This window comes from Anomaloglossus baeobatrachus, chromosome 5, assembly GCF_048569485.1.
Source record: "Anomaloglossus baeobatrachus isolate aAnoBae1 chromosome 5, aAnoBae1.hap1, whole genome shotgun sequence".
Lineage (NCBI taxonomy): Eukaryota > Metazoa > Chordata > Amphibia > Anura > Aromobatidae > Anomaloglossus > Anomaloglossus baeobatrachus.
Genome location: NC_134357.1, coordinates 508119020 through 508136263, shown reverse-complemented (window position 1 = coordinate 508136263; position 17244 = coordinate 508119020). Strand labels below are relative to the sequence as shown.

The following is a 17244-nucleotide window of genomic DNA, read 5'->3' as shown; positions in this document are numbered from 1 at the left end:
GCTGTTCAAATCAGCTGAGATGTGCGGAAGTCACCGCCAGCTGCCCGTGGCAGCCAGCAGGGAGTATACCGACATGAGGCAAGATGTACCCAGTATATCCAGTGTCGGTTAAGTTAAGGGTACTGTCATTTCTGTTCAGCCGTAGTTCATGAGTTGTTTTTTTTTTAATTCTGTGGAAGCATGCTTGAAAAGCAATGTCTGACTTTCATTTGTTCATTTTCATAGATTTTTTATTTATTATTACTTTTGTCAGATTCAAGTTATTTCTGTGACCATTTTGGGTTTTTCTTTCATTAAACGAGGGGTATTAACAATTTTGACCATGTGTGTAAGCAATGCATAATAAATAATATAAATATAGGAAGGATATGGAGATATTTCTTACAGGATGCAGTTCATGATAGGGGACATTTCTGACAGGATGCAGCACAGGATGAGGATGAGGGACATTATTACAGTATGGGGAGCTGGATGGAGGAGATGATTATAGGAAGGGGCTAGAACGAAGACATGGGGAGCGAAAACATGTCATTAACCCCTTCACGATCTTTGATGGATCTTTCCGTCATGGAGCGTGTCACGTTAGTCCACACCCCCTGCGGCGATCCGCGCACATATCAGCTGTTTTTAACAGCTGAGATGTGTGTCTGCATGTTACGAGTGGAATCGCATTCCACACGTAACATTAACCAGTTACATCTCGCTGCCAAAGTCTGGCAGTGAGATGTATATACGCGCGGTCATGATTTTTACTTTCCGCTGCCCCCACCGGAAGTCACGTGAGTGATCACGTGACTTTTGGTGGTTGCCATGGTAGCATAGGGCCATGTGATGACGCCTGCAGCTATGACGAATCACTTTCGTTTTCACTCGGCCCGAAGCCGAATGAATCAGGAAGTGACCGTATCTGCTGTTTACAGCTGTATAACTGTGATCAGCAGATAGTGCAGAGCGATCGGATTGCTGATCGCTATAGCCCCATAGGGGGACTAGTAAAATAAAAACAAACAAACCTAAAAGTTCAAATCACCCCCCTTTCACCCCATTGAAAATTAAAGGGTTAAAAAAAAATAAAATATACACATATTTGGTATCGCCGCGTTCAGAAATGCCCGATCAAAATATAAAATCAATTAATCTGATCAGTAAACGGCATAGTGGCAAAAAAATTCCAAACGCCAAAATTACGTTTTTTGGTTGCCACAAGTTTTACACAAAATGCAATAAAAGGCGATCAAAACTTAGCATCTGCGTAAAAATGGTACCATTAGAAACGTCAGCTTGAGACGCAAAAAATAAGCCATCACTGAGCCATAGATCCCAAAAAATGAGAACACTACAAGTTTTAGAAAATTGCGCAAAACGTACGCCACTTTTATTGGACAAGCTTGTGAATTTTTTTTAACCCCTTAGATACAAGTAAACCTATACATGTTTGATGTCTACAAACTCGCACCAACCTCAGGCATCATACCCACACATCAGTTTTACCATATAGTGAACACGGTGAATAAAACATCCCAAAAACTATTGTGCCATCACACTTTTTTTGCAGTTTTTCCACACTTGGAATTTTTTTTGCTGTTTTCCAGTACCCCATATGGTAAAACTTATGGTTTCATTTAAAAGTACAACTCGTCCCGCAAAAAACAAGCCCTCATGTGGCAAGATTGACGGAAAAATAAAAAAGTTACGGCTCTCGAAAGAAGGGGAGCAAAAAAACAAAAAGCAAAAACGGAAAGTGCCCGGGGGTTGAAGGGGTTAAATGATCTAGAATGCTGCAAGCACCCATACATCTGACCATCATGCAGGCTGGAACAAATTTTGCACCAGGGCCCAATGGACTCTAGTTATACCACTGGCCCTCATACTACCTGTGGGAACTGTAGGGGACATGAAATTGTATGTGGGGGCCATAATGCTATGTCGAGGTCTGTGGGAGCCATCATTCTGCATGTTGTGGTTGTATGGGACATAATTTTGTGTTTGGAAGCCCTCATACTGTGTTAGAGGCTATGTGTAACATCTTGAGTGTGGGGCCTTTACACTACCTGTGGAATCTGTGGGAACATCATTTTGTTTGGGGGGGAGCCTTTTTACTGAGTGTGGATGCTGTGGGGTCCCTCATTCTGCCTGTGGGAGATATACTATACATCGTTATGTCTATGCATAATTATATTGGGTCATTATGCTTTGGGAAGCATTATATAGGGTTGGGGTTATTTGGGCAGCAACATAATTTGTGAGGAGCACTCTCGTGGCAATACTGTGATTGTGGGGTGCAATTATGGGAAGGACTTCATGCAGTATGGGTGGGAACATTTTTGTGGGTATCATACTCTATAAGGGCAACGAAAGGGTTATGATAGTGCGTTACAACACTAAGGAGTTTTAGTATTAGCATAAGCACCATGTACCGGCCGCAATACATGACCCTCTCCCTGATTTTAAAAGTTGGGAGCTATGACCCCGCTTACTCTGATAGTATTTTTAGGGGCGTTTGGAAGGGGCCTAACTAGGATTTTTGCAATGGGGCCCCATGATTTTTTATGTACACTAATGTTTAGAGAGGGTGATAAAGGGTCTTGAATTTCCATCTTTTATACACAATTTGTCTAACTGTAGATTGGTGGAGTCTGACTCTTTAGTGATAGTTTTGTAACCTTTTCCAACCTGAAGAGCATCAGCAACTCTTCTGCTAAGGTCCTCGGAAAACTCTATTGTTCTCGTCATGATGAACTTTCATAAATGTGTTGTTCTTTAGATAAAACTCATCCTTATCTTGATTCACTGTGAGAGCATTCTACTGTATTTGGAAACATCATACTGTATTGGAGAGAAAGGATGAACTTTTATACTGTATTGTGGCACTTGGGTGGCATCTTAATGTGCATTCGGTTCACTGTGGGAGGGTATCAATGAATGTGGGGGGGCATCACAGTGTATGATGAGACTATGGGGGTATTGATATGAAAATTTTGTAGCAAAAATCTGCCAATCAGAGCTCATGAATATGCATGACTACATAGCAACAGGTTTACTAGTGCTCTAATGATAATCTTCTCCTGATAAAACAGTTATTTCTAAAATCCTGAGCAAGCATCTCAATTATTCACATATCTCTGGAATCAGTCTCTGTGCTGGTCTCAGATTTGTTACCAAAAACCTGATAATAGATTCCTTTTAAGTCAACATTCTGACTTACAATAATTTTGCACATTATCAACAATTGAAACAATGAACTGAGGCATAAAGAATTTTAAGGATTGTTTTATGCTGAATAGATCAACATAGTGTTCTCATGTTTGTAAGCTTGTCAGTAGTGTCCTTTTTTTACAGACAAGAAGTCTGCATCCTCTGTCATTCGTATCAATACTTTTAATGCAGTTAAACATGGAAATCAGCAATGCAATATATACATACAGTATATGCTAACAAAAACAAAATAATTATTCTAGAAAATATAGGCAACTTCTACATTATAGTAGCTATATTAATTTCTTCATCAGCATCCACTGTGTATCATATTGTACGGGAGATAAACCATGGGGGGCATCAAACTGTAGTGAAAACTACAGGGCCAAATATGTAAGATAATTTACTGTGAGCACATGATACTATAAAGAGGCATCTCTGGAGGCATCATACTATGTTGAGGGACATCAATCTATGGACAGCATGAAGAGATAATGTAGTTATTTGGACACTAAGGGCATTACTGGTGGCACTATTTATGTGTATCACAAAAAAAAATTCCTCTTCACTCTCTTTAAAAGATTAGAGGTATGTTTTTCTGTGCTGCAATCTTGCTTAATAATTGTTGCATGTGTATTATTTGGATACTAACTGCTTTCCAAGAACAAATGGTCTTTGGTAATTGTATACATTTTCTAATAATCATATAGAGCTCTAAATTGTTTTCTCATTCATTTTAGACGTGACTTTACAAGAATATAACTTGAATTTATTCCTGTACAAAAGGCATCAATAAAATGTCTACTTCCCTTCAGGAGTTTTCCGATGTTTAATAAGATTTGTTTTCCAAATAAAACATTTCCCACAATTTGAACATGAAAATGTTTTCCCTGTGTGAGTTCTTTGATTTCTAGCAAGATGACTTCTCTGTAAAACATTTTCTCTCTATAAACATGAAAATGGATTCTTTCTTGTGTGACTTTTCTGTTGTTTAAGAAGATCTATTTTATCTGTAAAATATTTACAACACTCTGATCATAGAAATAGTTTTTCTTGTATGAGTATGAATATGGCTTCTATCTTGTGTTAATTATCTGATGTATAACCAGATTTGCTTTCCGATGAAAACATTTCCCACATTACGAACATGAAAATAGCTTCTCCCCTGTGTGAGTTCTCTGATGTCTAAGAAGTTTAGATTTTTCAATATAACTTTTTCCACATTCTGAACATGAAAATGGCTTCTCCCCTGTGTGAATTTTCATATGTGAAGCAAGATTTGTTTTTCGATTAAAACATTTCCCACATTCTGAACATGAAAAGGACTTCTCCCCTGTGTGAATTTTCTGATGTGAAGTAAGATTTGTTTTTCGATTAAAACATTTCCCACATTCTAAACATGAAAAGGACTTCTCCCCTGTGTGAATTTTCTGATGTGAAGTAAGATTTGTTTTAGAATGAAAACATTTCGAACATTGTGAACATGAAAATGGCTTTTCAACTGTGTGACTTATCTGATGTCTAACAAGTTTGGATTTCTCACTATAGCATTTCTCACATTCTGAACATGAAAATGGCTTCTCTCCTGTGTGAATTCTTTGATGAGCAACAAGATTTGGTTTCCAATTAAAACATTTCCCACATTCCAAACATGAAAATGGCTTTTCCCCTAAATGAGTTCTCTGATGTATAAGAAGTTTGTATTTTTGACTATAATGTTTTTTACATTCTGAACATGAAAATGGTTTGTCATTTATGTGAAATTTCTGATGTGTAACTAGATTTCCTTTCTGACTAAAACATTTCCCACATTCTGAACATGAAAATGGCTTTTCTCCTGTGTGAGTTCTCAAATGTGAAATAAGTCTGGATTTCTCACTATAACATTTCCCACATTCTGGACAACAAAACGGCTTCACCCCTGTGTGTATTCTCTGATGTGTAACAAGATTTGTTTTTATATTAAATGATTTCCCACATTCCAAACATGAAAATGGCTTTTCTCCTGTGTGAATTCTATGATGTGCAACAAGATGTGATTTCTGTGTAAAACATTTCTCACATTCTGAACATGAAAACAGCTTCTCCACTTTGGTTGACATTTGATATTTATGAGATCTTCTGTGACTTTTCTTTTGTATACTAGTCTTTGATGAAACAGAAGAAATGACCCATTGAATAGGACCAGATGATAGATCTTTGCTGTGAAGAGCTGGATGTGAAGAGAAGAGAATGGCATGTTCTTCACATGTATCAGGTGCGATAACATGATCATCTGTTGTAAAATCTGAAAAGGTCATATTTTCCTCCGAACTCCTGGTACAGTTATCTGTCAAGAATAAGACTGATTTTATTTTTCATTAAGAGTGCCTCAAAATTATATTAATCTTTATAATGTATATTTTACAACATTTCCTTACCAACTGCAATGCAATTCAATTAGCAACTGACTAAAATAGTAGCCCATAAAGCAAGTACTACTTAATTATGATGATAGGCCACTAGATTGTTTTCTTTCAATTTTTCACTGTTGAAGTTATCTTCTCCATAGAAAACCAATAATGGCTACTTGTAGTGCAAAAAAGGCACTACTCAAACAGTAAGTATAACCTATGTGAAGAAAGAGTATTGAACCCAAGAAATTACATATAAAAGAACAACTTTTATGCCAAAAATTGATACAAACAATATGTATAAAAAGAAGAGGTCATGCAAAACAGATCCAAAAAGTTGAACATGTTGAAAATATCAAAAATGCACAATTGTATATAAGACATAGCAAATATTACAAATGTATTATATGTATGCAAAGAATTATACAAACTGTATACGTTGCACACAAAATACTCGTAACGTATAAAGTATGGACTAGAGAATAACAAATGAGATGTGCAATATTAGCAATGTCTACAAGATGGCAATGAAACATTCAAAAACTGCATGAAGTATAAGTTGAATAAAGTATTGCACAATGTACAAGAGAAAAAAAGCTATGTGAAGCTGACAGGCTCCACAAAATGTCTGTGCATTTTGCATTTTTTTCTGATCAGATAGCATTATTTTGTGGACCCCATCAGTTCCACATAGTGCTTTTCTTGCAAATTGTGCATTACATCTATTCAACTTATACTCCATGCACATTTTGAATTTTTCATTGCCATGTTGTGGACGTTGCTATGTTTTGTATATTATTGTGTATGCATTTTTGATATTTTCAACATGTTCAACTTTTTAAATCTGTTTTGAGTGACCTCTTCTTTATATACTTATTGTTTTGATCAATTTTTGATTCAAAGATGTTCCTTTATACATAATTTCTTGGATTCAATGCTCTTTCTTCACATAGTTTATAATGTCTGCTCCATAGGTTGAAAAAGGACAGAACAGTGTTCACTTAATGCTGCGGCAGAAAACTTTTTAAGGGAAGATCCAGGACACACCAGTGGAGATATGTGGTTCTTATTCAATGCATTTCCAAGCCATTACAAGCAGCTCCTTCTTGAGAAAGAGAACCACAGTAAAAACGACTAATCTCTGGTGTGTCCTGGATCTTCCCTTGGAAAGTTTTCAACAGCAGCGCTGAGTGAATTTCTGTCCTTTTTTGCATTTTCTGCACTGTCCTCTGCACTTGTGTATCTACAGCAGCTGCTAGATTATTAACTGCATGTCTTGTTGTGGGTCACACAACTTGAAAAGATAAGAGTACCTCTTTAAATTTTATTCAATTTTTTATCAGATAGGACCCTATTTTGTAACTTTGCTCCATAGTGTTCTTTCATTCTCCAAAGGATCATACTTCAATATGCCCCTCACCCATTTTTTCCACTTACAAATTAAGTGGATTTTCACAAAGGAGTTCTTAGGCCTCAATCATACATCCTTTATTGGTCACATGTAGGGATGAGTGAACCTGAACTATAACACCGGTTGTGCATGTCTTAGACTCGAACACAGACTTTTAATTGTACATCCATCTTCCTGTTCGGGGTTGCCATCTGAATAAAGGTTCTTGAAAGGCTGCAGAGCAGCCAATCACCAAGCTTTTAAGCTGTTGACACTTCCGGAGCCATTGCAGCCATGCCAAGTATTGGTGTATCATGTGACCCAGCCTGTATAAAAGCTAGATCACGGGTTGCGCAGCCATATTGCTGTGAATAGCGCAGGGATAGGACGCTATTAGAGTGTGAGACAGTGATAGGTTTCAGTGCAGTGTACTCTTACAAAAGCCTCTGTGAGGACACTATACACCAGGTTTTTGTTGGCTAAATCTCTGAAAAAGCTTTTAGTGCACCGCACCAGTCCTTGTTTCACTAATCTAAAACAAGCTCTATTTGGTGACTGCACCAGTTTCCGTGTGCTTAAAGGGGAACAGCGGTCTGCAATAATGCCTCTCACAGGCACTATTGCCAACACAAGGTATTTGAGAGAAACATTGTTTCTCAATATAATATCAATCTAGACAATAAAAATATGGGTGAACCACCCTTTTAATCTTCAAAAATGCTCTGTGTGGACACTGTGCATCATATTTTGTGAGCTCAAACTCTGAAAAAGCTTTTAATGTACTGTACCAGAATCTGTGTGTCTAATCTATAACAAGCTCTATTTGGCTACTGTGTACTAGTTTCTTTGGGTTTAATCTCCAAAACAGCTCTGTTACTCAACTGCACCCGGCTGTGTGGGTACTCAGAAAAAAGGGTCTGTATAGGTACACTTAAAAAAGGGCCTGGGGGGGCACTCAGCATACAGGCAGTGTAATAATCTGCTGTGCAGTCTCTCTCAGTATGTGGGCCGTTTAATAATCTGCACTTTTGAGGGCAAAGAATGAGGAAAACATCAAATAGATGACATGTCCAAGGTGGTGCTGGTGGTGGTGGAGCTGCTTCAGGGTGAGGATGTGGTAGATCTGTGCCTACCAAAATGAAACTTCTTCCTCTGTTACACGCAGGCCACAGGCCGTTCGTCATTTTGTAGGCCCAAATACCGATGCATGAATGTTGGGGCCAGAGGATGTTAAGGCAGTTTTATATTTTTTGGCTAACAGTGCCTCCAGTTATTTCACTTTGTCTTACACCCTGTTCACAGTTAAAAGAACAAGGTTGGCACCTGAGGTCCAAGATAATCTTTCTTCCACCTCTCCTCTTCAAAATCAGCCAAGCATTGTGAGCCACAAGTCTTACAACAGTCACTTGTGCTTTTTGATAACTCTACTGGCTGAGGTCCTGTGGCCCATCTACCTGGCCCAACCCCAGAGGTGGAAGAGACCGAGTGCACAGATATCCTCCAACCCAAAAACTAGTTGGAGAGTCCGTGGGAGGGCAGCACATCTCAGAAGATAACGAGACACAGGTGCCAACAGCTGCGGCATTCTGCAGTGTGCAGAATGGCAGGGAGGGCAAGGCTGTGGAATGGTTGTAAGATGATGGGATGGATGATGGATGATGAGGTGCTAGACCCGACTTGGAGCAAAGGCCATGCTACTGACATGAGCAGTTCGGAGGAAGAATATGTACTCACACAGACCAAACAGCACCATAGCAAAAGAGGGAGCATGGGGCACAAGCCCAGCGACTGGGCCATAGCCAACATCAGCTGCTACCACCCATGATGCCAGGGAAAAGCTCACACCAAAGCCAGCTCATAAAAGCTCCCTGACATGGCCTTTCTTTAGGGAATGTGCTGATGACAAGAGAGGAGTGTTTTGCACGCTGTGCAGTAAGAGCGTGAAGTGAGGCAAAAATCTTCTGAACCCGAGTACCATTTGCATGACACTTCATCTGACTTTCAAGAACGAGCTGCAGTGGAATAGTTTCCAGAAAAAACTGAGGCTCCTCCTGCTCCTCTTCTGCTGCGGTGTCAGCGTCTTCCTCCCACTCAAGTTCACTAGGGCCACCTGTGTCCTCGCAAACACGTGACAGCAACACCACCATCAGCGTCACCTACCATCTCCACACCATCCCAAGGAAGTGTTCAGCTCTCCATCCACCAAACCCTTGATAGAAATAGGAAATACTACCCTATTCATCCACGAGCCCTGGCCCTGAAGGATAGCATGTCAAAATTTCTTGCTTTTGAAATACTGCCAATCTAACTGGTGGAGACCGACAGTTTTAAAAAACGGATGTCCAGGCGTTCCATCCCTGTCATGCACATACGTTGTGGACCAAATCCACTGTTAACGCCATCAGTGGAAAAGACCACATAACCACGGATACGTGGACCAGTATCACGTTATATCTCCCTAACTGCCGACTGGGTAAATGTAGTTGCGAGTTGGGCCAGAGGCAAAGACGTTTGAGTGCATGTCATTCCACCACTTAGAATCGCTGGATAATTCGGTGTTGCTTCCTCCTCTCCCACTTTCTCCACTGCCTCCTCATCCAGTCAGTGTAAGACCTGCACCACCAACTTCAGGACAACCATGTGGAATCGACAACAGGCTGATCTGAAACACTGCTGTCTGGGGAAAAATCCCACATTGCGCAGGAGCTGTGGACAAGGATCAAACCACAGAAAGGCAGGTGAGTATCTGTTCCCGGTGAACCTAAAGTCCGGCCTGGTGGTGTGCGATAACGGGCAAAAATTTTTAGCAGCTATATGCCTAGGCAGTTTGACACCCGTCCCTTTCCTGGGGCAAGTGCTGAATTTACTGGTGAGGAGCTTGTTTAAAAAAGATGTACATATGTCAGAGCTACAGCTGAAAGTGTAGGCAGTCTTTGCGCACTTTCTGCGTTCTCACCCTGCTGCTACTGCCTGTCCGCACTTCAGAGTCACTTCGGCCTATCCGCTCATCACCTCATATGCAACGTACCAAGAACGTGGATCGCCACCTTGCATATGCTGGATAGACTGTGTGTGCAGCATCAGGCAATAGTGGAGTATCAGCTGCAGCACACATGGCAGATTCACAATTCAGAAAAACATCACTTCACTACCAATGCGTGGGCCTCTATGTGGGACCTGTGTGCCGTATTGTGCCACTTTGAATACTCAGAAGAACAAATCAGAGGGAGAGAAGGCAGAATTGGCCAATGCAGCTGTTCCATCAGCACCACGTCTGAAGAGAGGGTTATCAAGGCCACAACGTGGCACCAATTCATCTGCAGTACTCCACACCATCCGGAACCCAATGTGCTATCGTGCGTATTAGCAGGAGGCAGCATTTTTCCAATATGGTGGAAGATTACACTTGCTACGGAAAATATTCAAACCCCTTTAAATTTTTCACTCTTTGTTTCATTGCAGCCATTTGGTAAATTCAAAAAAGTTCATTTTTTTCTCATTAATGTATACTCTGCACCCCATCTTGACAGAAAAAAACCCCAGAAATGTATACATTTTTGTAAATTTTTAAAAAAAGAAAAACGGAAATATCACATGGTCATAAGTATTCAGACCCTTTGCTCAGACACTCATATTTAAGTCACATGCAGTCCATTTCCTTGTGATCCTCCTTGAGACAGTTCTATTCCTTAATTGGAGTCCAGCTGTGTTTAATTAAACTGTTAGGACTTGAATTGGAAAGGCACACACCTCTCTATATAAGACCTCGCAGGTCACAGTGCATGTCAGACCAAATGAGAATCATGAGGTCAAAGGAACTGCCCAAGGAGCTAAGAGACAGAATTGTGGCAAGGCACAGATCTGGCCAAGGTTACAAAAGAATTTCTGCAGTCTCTGGAGAGAACTGAAAATGGCTGTCCACCAACATTCACATCCAACCTGACGGAATTGGAGAGGATCTGCAAGGAAGAATGGCAGAGAATCCCCAAATCCAGGTGTGAAAAACTTGTTGCATTATTCCCAAGAAGACTCATGGCTGTACTAGCTTAAAAGGGTGCTTCTACTCAATACTGAGCAAAGGGTCTGAATACTTATGACCATGTGATATTTCAGTTTTTATTTTTTTAAAAATTTGCAAAAATTTCTACATTTTGTTTTTCTTTCAAGATGGGGTGTAGAGTGTACATTAATGAGAAAAAAAAATAACTTTTTGAATTTACCAAATGGCTGCAATGAAACAAAGAGTGAAAAAATTAAATGGGTCTGAATACTTTCCATACATGTCCACACATCTATCAGTGCTTACTGATGAGTCTGCACCATTTAACTTCTGGGTCTTGAAACTGGACACATGGCCTGAGCTTGCACAATACGCCTTGCAGATGTTGGCTTCTCCTGATGCATGTGTACAGTCTGAATGTATATTTAGCACGATGAAGAGGTCATCACAGACAGGCGCATCTACTATCATGTATAAGCTCATTTTCATTAAAATTAAAAAGTCGTGGATTACACCATATTTGTCTATACCTTTGGTTGACTAAATAATTATACCACCAGCAACCAAACAATTGGTACACTCTATTTTTTTTGCCATTCACAATGTTTTGGCGCCTCAAAAAATACAGTAATGGCTCAAAAAGTAATAACATTTAATTTTTATTTTTTTTTTTAAATGGTTGTGTGCCTTCTCCTCTGCCACTTTGACCTAAACTGCCACAGTTCTCATCTTCCACTTGGACCTCCTCCTCCTGGTTCAATTTCTGGTTGTTTTGGAGGGGATTCTAGCTTTCTGTAAGCTCATTTCAGAAACAAAAAAAACCCCAAAAACTTCAAAAACTAAATGCGAAAAACACAAAAGAAGTGTTGATTACCTCCTTTTGGTTCAAACCTTTCCTAAATTGGATTTTATCTTATTTTAAAGGGGTCCTTGGTGGTTTGTGTGTCAACAGAGAAAGCAGGCTCTGTAGGTGCCTTTGTTTAATATTATTGATATGTTGGGGGGCAATCTGCCGATATAGGCTTAGGATGTCTCTAGGTCAACTCAGAAAAAACTCTCTGTGGGGGACCTCTGCCAAGCTTAGCTGTGTGGGTCAACTGTGGAAAGAGGCTCTACAAAGGGTTTCTGATTAAAATTGTTGTTCTGCTGGTGAACTCTGTCAATCTTGGCTGTGTGCATCATCTGTGGAAAGAGGCTCTGTTAGGGGCTATATTTAAAATTTATGATCTGTGGCTAAACTATGCCAATCTTGGCTGTCTGCATCAACTTTGAAAAACAGGCTGTGTAGGGTCCTTTAAGAACTGTTGTGGCCGGTGGGGGAACTCTTAATAAAGATGTGTGCCTTCTTGCGATGCTTGGAGTACTCTACGAACATGGCCAATGCTGAGGACTTGCGTCGGACGGCCATCTGGATCAGATATACAAATAAACTTTTTTTTAAATGCAGCAGCTATACGGTACTGTACTCGAGCTGAAAATTTGATTCTGTGGGGGAACAGTTGTCGGTGCACTGCTGAAAGCATAGCGTTAGCAACTAAGGACCACAGGCATCTTTCTTCAACATCACCCCTTGCAACCAGCAAAGTAGTGTGTATCTCAATTACTCAGGCGCCAGTCACTTCGGCTTTTTGAACACTGCTCTGGCTAGGGTTTTGTGGATCATCTTTGTTAAAATTGAGAGTTCTATGGTGGATCTCGGGTTATCTTGGCTGTGACAGTCAACAGGAAAAATAATCTGTTTAGGGCCCTTTTTTAAAATTGTATGCTCTGCGGTAGATCCCGGGCAATTTTGGCTGTGAGTGTCAACAGGGAAATTAAGCTGTTTAGGGGCTTTTTTTAAAAAAATTGGGTGCTCTGTGTTTCTATAGGGCAATTTTGGCTGTGAGAGTCAGTAGGCAAAAAGCTGTTTTGGGGCCTTTTTTAAAATTGGGTGCTCTTTGGTGGATCTCGGGCAATGTTGGGTGTGAGGGTCAACAGGAAAAAAGAGGATGTTTAGGGGCCTTTTTTAAACACACTACAATTATTTTCCACATAACTGTATATAGACCAGTAGATTATGCTTGTAAATAAAAATGCAATTGAGGTGTTTACGTTAATGAAGTTCTCTTTTAGGGTGTAACCGGTGGCTCAGAGGTATTGTTTCTGCCTTCCATATCAGCAGTCCTAAGTATAAAACCCCAGTACTAACAAGCTTTAAAAATGTATTTAGAGACATCCACATAGCAAAAAGTCCAGTTTTAAACAGCAGTGTGTATACAGAAGTATATTCTTTGCAACAGCCCAGAAACATGCTATGGTTACAGAGGAGACATCTGTGTAAAATAGGGTATTCTTTTTATAACTGCTAAATCTTTACATATAACATTTATATTAAAAAAAACTGTTTGAACATACCATAAAAGAATCAGCATAATATTCTGACTTCTCTGCATTTAGCGGTCACTACTCACCTGTGCGGTTATCTGTAGGAATCTCCTCTTTACACTGCTCATCACCCCTCACATATGTCTCTGTGACAATAATACATTTCACATCTTTACCCTAAAACAAAAATTGTAAAAATGTAGAAAAGTAAAGATGTTTTGTGAAATGATTTTAAAGAACAAAAAAGATCAAATATCTGCAGTTTTCCTGGATAAATCCAATTTGTTGGCTACGAATTCTAACCAGCAGTCTCCATAACCAGAAAATTGTGAGAAAATCCAGACAACATCTAGTGTCTATGATCAGCTTTATCCTGTCATCTCCACCAGCTATTAAATATACACTGAAGGTCCACCTTATTAGAGACACCATCTAGTAGCACACCGGAGCTCCCTTGGTCTTAAGAATCTCAGCAATGTATCATGTCATACATTCCACTGTTGAAATAGTTGATCAGGAATATTAGGCCATGAAGACAAGTCAGATTCTCGCAGTTTCTCCAAATTAGATGGAAGTACTGACCTGCTCTGAGGAAACTGTTCTCTCTCTTCACAGAAATGTTTTATAGGATTAAGATCTGGAGACTGTGAAGACCAGGGAGGAAAGAAAAACTTGTTTTTTTCATGTTTCTAGACAAAATTAGTAACTAAAAAATGATTGTAGAAGCAGCTGCCATGGAGTGATGACCTTGGATGACCACAATACTTAAGTAAGCTCTGACTCCAGTGTCTAAACATCCATCCACCGATATCAAAGGACCCAGGATGAGTCATGAAAGCATTCCTCACACTATCCATCTCCACCTGACTGAAAAGTGGATGACTGATAGGAAGGGTACATGTATTATGATGATTGGATGGCAAGACTCTCTCATCTCTCCAGTAAGGTGTAATATCCTACTTACATTCACAGGATCCCCTTTCATTGGATGTTTTCCCAATCAAAACATTTCAAGCATATGTCTTTACACTTTTGCATAAAAAAACTCCAGTTTTAAAAAGTCATTCAGATCACTCATTTTTTTCACATCCAATGTGAAGTCATACTGAAATTACTAACATTATTTTATGTTACACTCTATGGTTATGGGTCTCCTCTCCATACAGACAAGCTCCAATCATAAAATGGCCAGTGTTTCAAATAAATTGGCCGTTCAGCGTATAATACTGGTGGATAAAACAAGACTGAACACAAGACCTTCACAGCCGTCTACACATCATAGGGAGATGTCATGACACCTTTTCTCCATCTACCTGATCATCCTCAGGAACATCGGGATCTTCTTGTTTACAGTCCTGTGGAAGAAGAGGACGGGGACATCTCTCTGGTGTTGTCCTTTTAAAGGACATAACTGTAGAAAATAATTGCAGTGACTGAATTCATTCTTTACAGACAGATAATTATAGGTCTTGTATTAATCTATTTCATCTTTATTACCTGGTGATGTGAGGGGCTGGGAAACCTCCATCATGACGTCCTTGTACAGATCTTTGTGTCCTTCTAAATACTCCCACTCCTCCATGGAGAAATAGATGGTGACATCCTGACACCTTATAGGAACCTGACACATACAATGATACCGTCATCCCCCGATCCCTTCATAGCGTTACTGTATAATGTCCCAGCATTCCCAGCAGTGTCACCTCTCCAGTCAGCAGCTCAATCATCTTGTAGGTGAGTTCTAGGATCTTCTGGTCATTGATGTCCTCATGTATCAGGGGGTGAGGTGGAGGCCCCGTGATTGGGCTCAGGGGTCTTCCCCATCCCTCAGACACAGGGTCCTGGCAGCGATCACTAGAGGTCTTCTTCACTACTGTGTAATCCTGGATATGGAGAGACACATTAATAGATCTCACTACAGACATTTCCAGAGTCCTCACCTCTCCAGTTCTGTCCATCTGTTATTCCCATAGATAAGAATAATGTAATGTGACGTCATCAGAATCTCTCACCTCTCCAGTAAGCCGGAAGAGGATCTCTAGGGTGAGGTGTAATATCCTCTCCGCCATCTTGTCCCTGTCCCTATCCATCCTTGAAGGGTCAATCAAAAAAATTCTTTTAGATAGATCTCCACTTTGAGGATACAATATTGTAGGGACCTGAATGAGGTGAAGATGAGCTGATGTAAAATCATGAAGCGTCACATTTAAACATTACAATTACTGGAGATAATAAGGAGAAACATGACAGAGAATGCTCTTGTCGTATGGTGTGGCACTCTATTGGCCACTAATTGGCTGTAGTAATTATATATTAGATCAGGGTTTATAGAGACTGGCAAAGGACAAGGTAACATTGAAATGGGAGATGAGAGGGTTCATCAATGTGAGTATTACTATTTTTATTATTTTACAGCATTCTGAGGTTCTTTATTTTTTACATCTGCTTACTAATCTCATTCAGTTATCACCCCACACATTAACATGCAGTATCTCCCTCGGAGTCGGCCGCTGAATATGTTAGTGATAGATTCATGTTCCATAAACCTCATTCATGTGTCAGTCACTGTCATGAACACGCCTACCGTTGCCACCAATTTGTCACGAACACCATTTGCTCACGACATACATTATTTAACTGTGACTGAGTTGCCAGTTAGCAAAATGTTTGCAATTTTAACCACAGATGCGAATATGCCTTCAATCATGGCTATATCCATGGATTCTGAAAAACTAGACTTATAATAGAAAAAACCTTAAAACATTGTTGTACCTTATCCCAGCTATGTAGTACAGACAGAGGCTGTAGAAGGTGAAGGTACTGATGCCCCTGTATTTAACATCAATATGCTAGTGGAGGCATACAGGGACACGTGCTGGCCCAAATCATTAGCCATCATTTGATACCTGTTTATTACTAAGTATACACACTCCATATCTGCTCTTCATCAAATTACCTGCTTCAATTACCTGTTCAGAGCTGAGGGTGTAGGCAGTGATCCCCTGCCCCTAAACTTGGATCGTATAACGTAAAGCCCCACTTATAACATTCACTTGCATTGAATTCAGCACCACTTATACTGCAGGTAGCAGGGTCGCAAATACTATATGAAAAAGGACGACATCTTCATTTTATACTACAGTAGTGTATGTGTAATCTTTTGAACAGAGAGCACTTTCGCCAGGGAACCATACTACATCTGCTGGGTAATCACCAATCTAGCAAGTGTCATGGCTTCCAGGGACAACACCCTGACAAGAGTGCGGGCCTAGTAAGTGGACAAAGTAGACAATGAAACAATAAAAAATAGGGGAAGTTCATTATTCATCCTGGCAGTAGCAGGGTGCAGGTTCCTTCCCAATGGACAGGAAACCACTGAAGGATGAAAGAGGCTCCAACTTTTTATATTGTAGGTTTCTTGTCCTTTACGGTAGGTTCACATGACCAATTTCTCAACATACATGAAAAACAGACTAATTATTCTTACTCTTATCGAACTTTCATAAGAGTTTGACCAGAATGTCATCATTTTTCCCTCGTATCAAAGAAAAATAAAAGTTTTTCCACCTTGTCCTTTCAATCAGTCCGTGCCGTGAAAAATCGGACAGCGCTCGGATGTCATCCAATTGCGGACCCATACACTTGCATTTTCAATTTTGATCCGACAGTCTGCATTAAAATCGGACATGTCTCCGACTTTTATCATGGAACACTCGATCAGAGGGAAATAAAAATATCGGATTGAGTGCTATCTGTGAACACCTCAGAACGGACTTGTACAAAACAGTCGGGTGCATGTATAGCGCCCCTGAGACTGGTCACTACAGGGTATATCATTATATCCTTCCCTGGTAGGTCAAGATACTAATCTAATAAGTTCTACACACACCTCACACCACCAT

At 40.0% G+C, this 17244-nt stretch overlaps 1 pseudogene; it reads right to left on the bottom strand.

Annotated features, from left to right (window-relative positions):
• LOC142312854 (uncharacterized) overlaps positions 1-15515 on the bottom strand; it is a 67704-nt pseudogene extending 52189 nt beyond the window's left edge.
• Positions 15516-17244: the final 1729 nt, after the last annotated feature.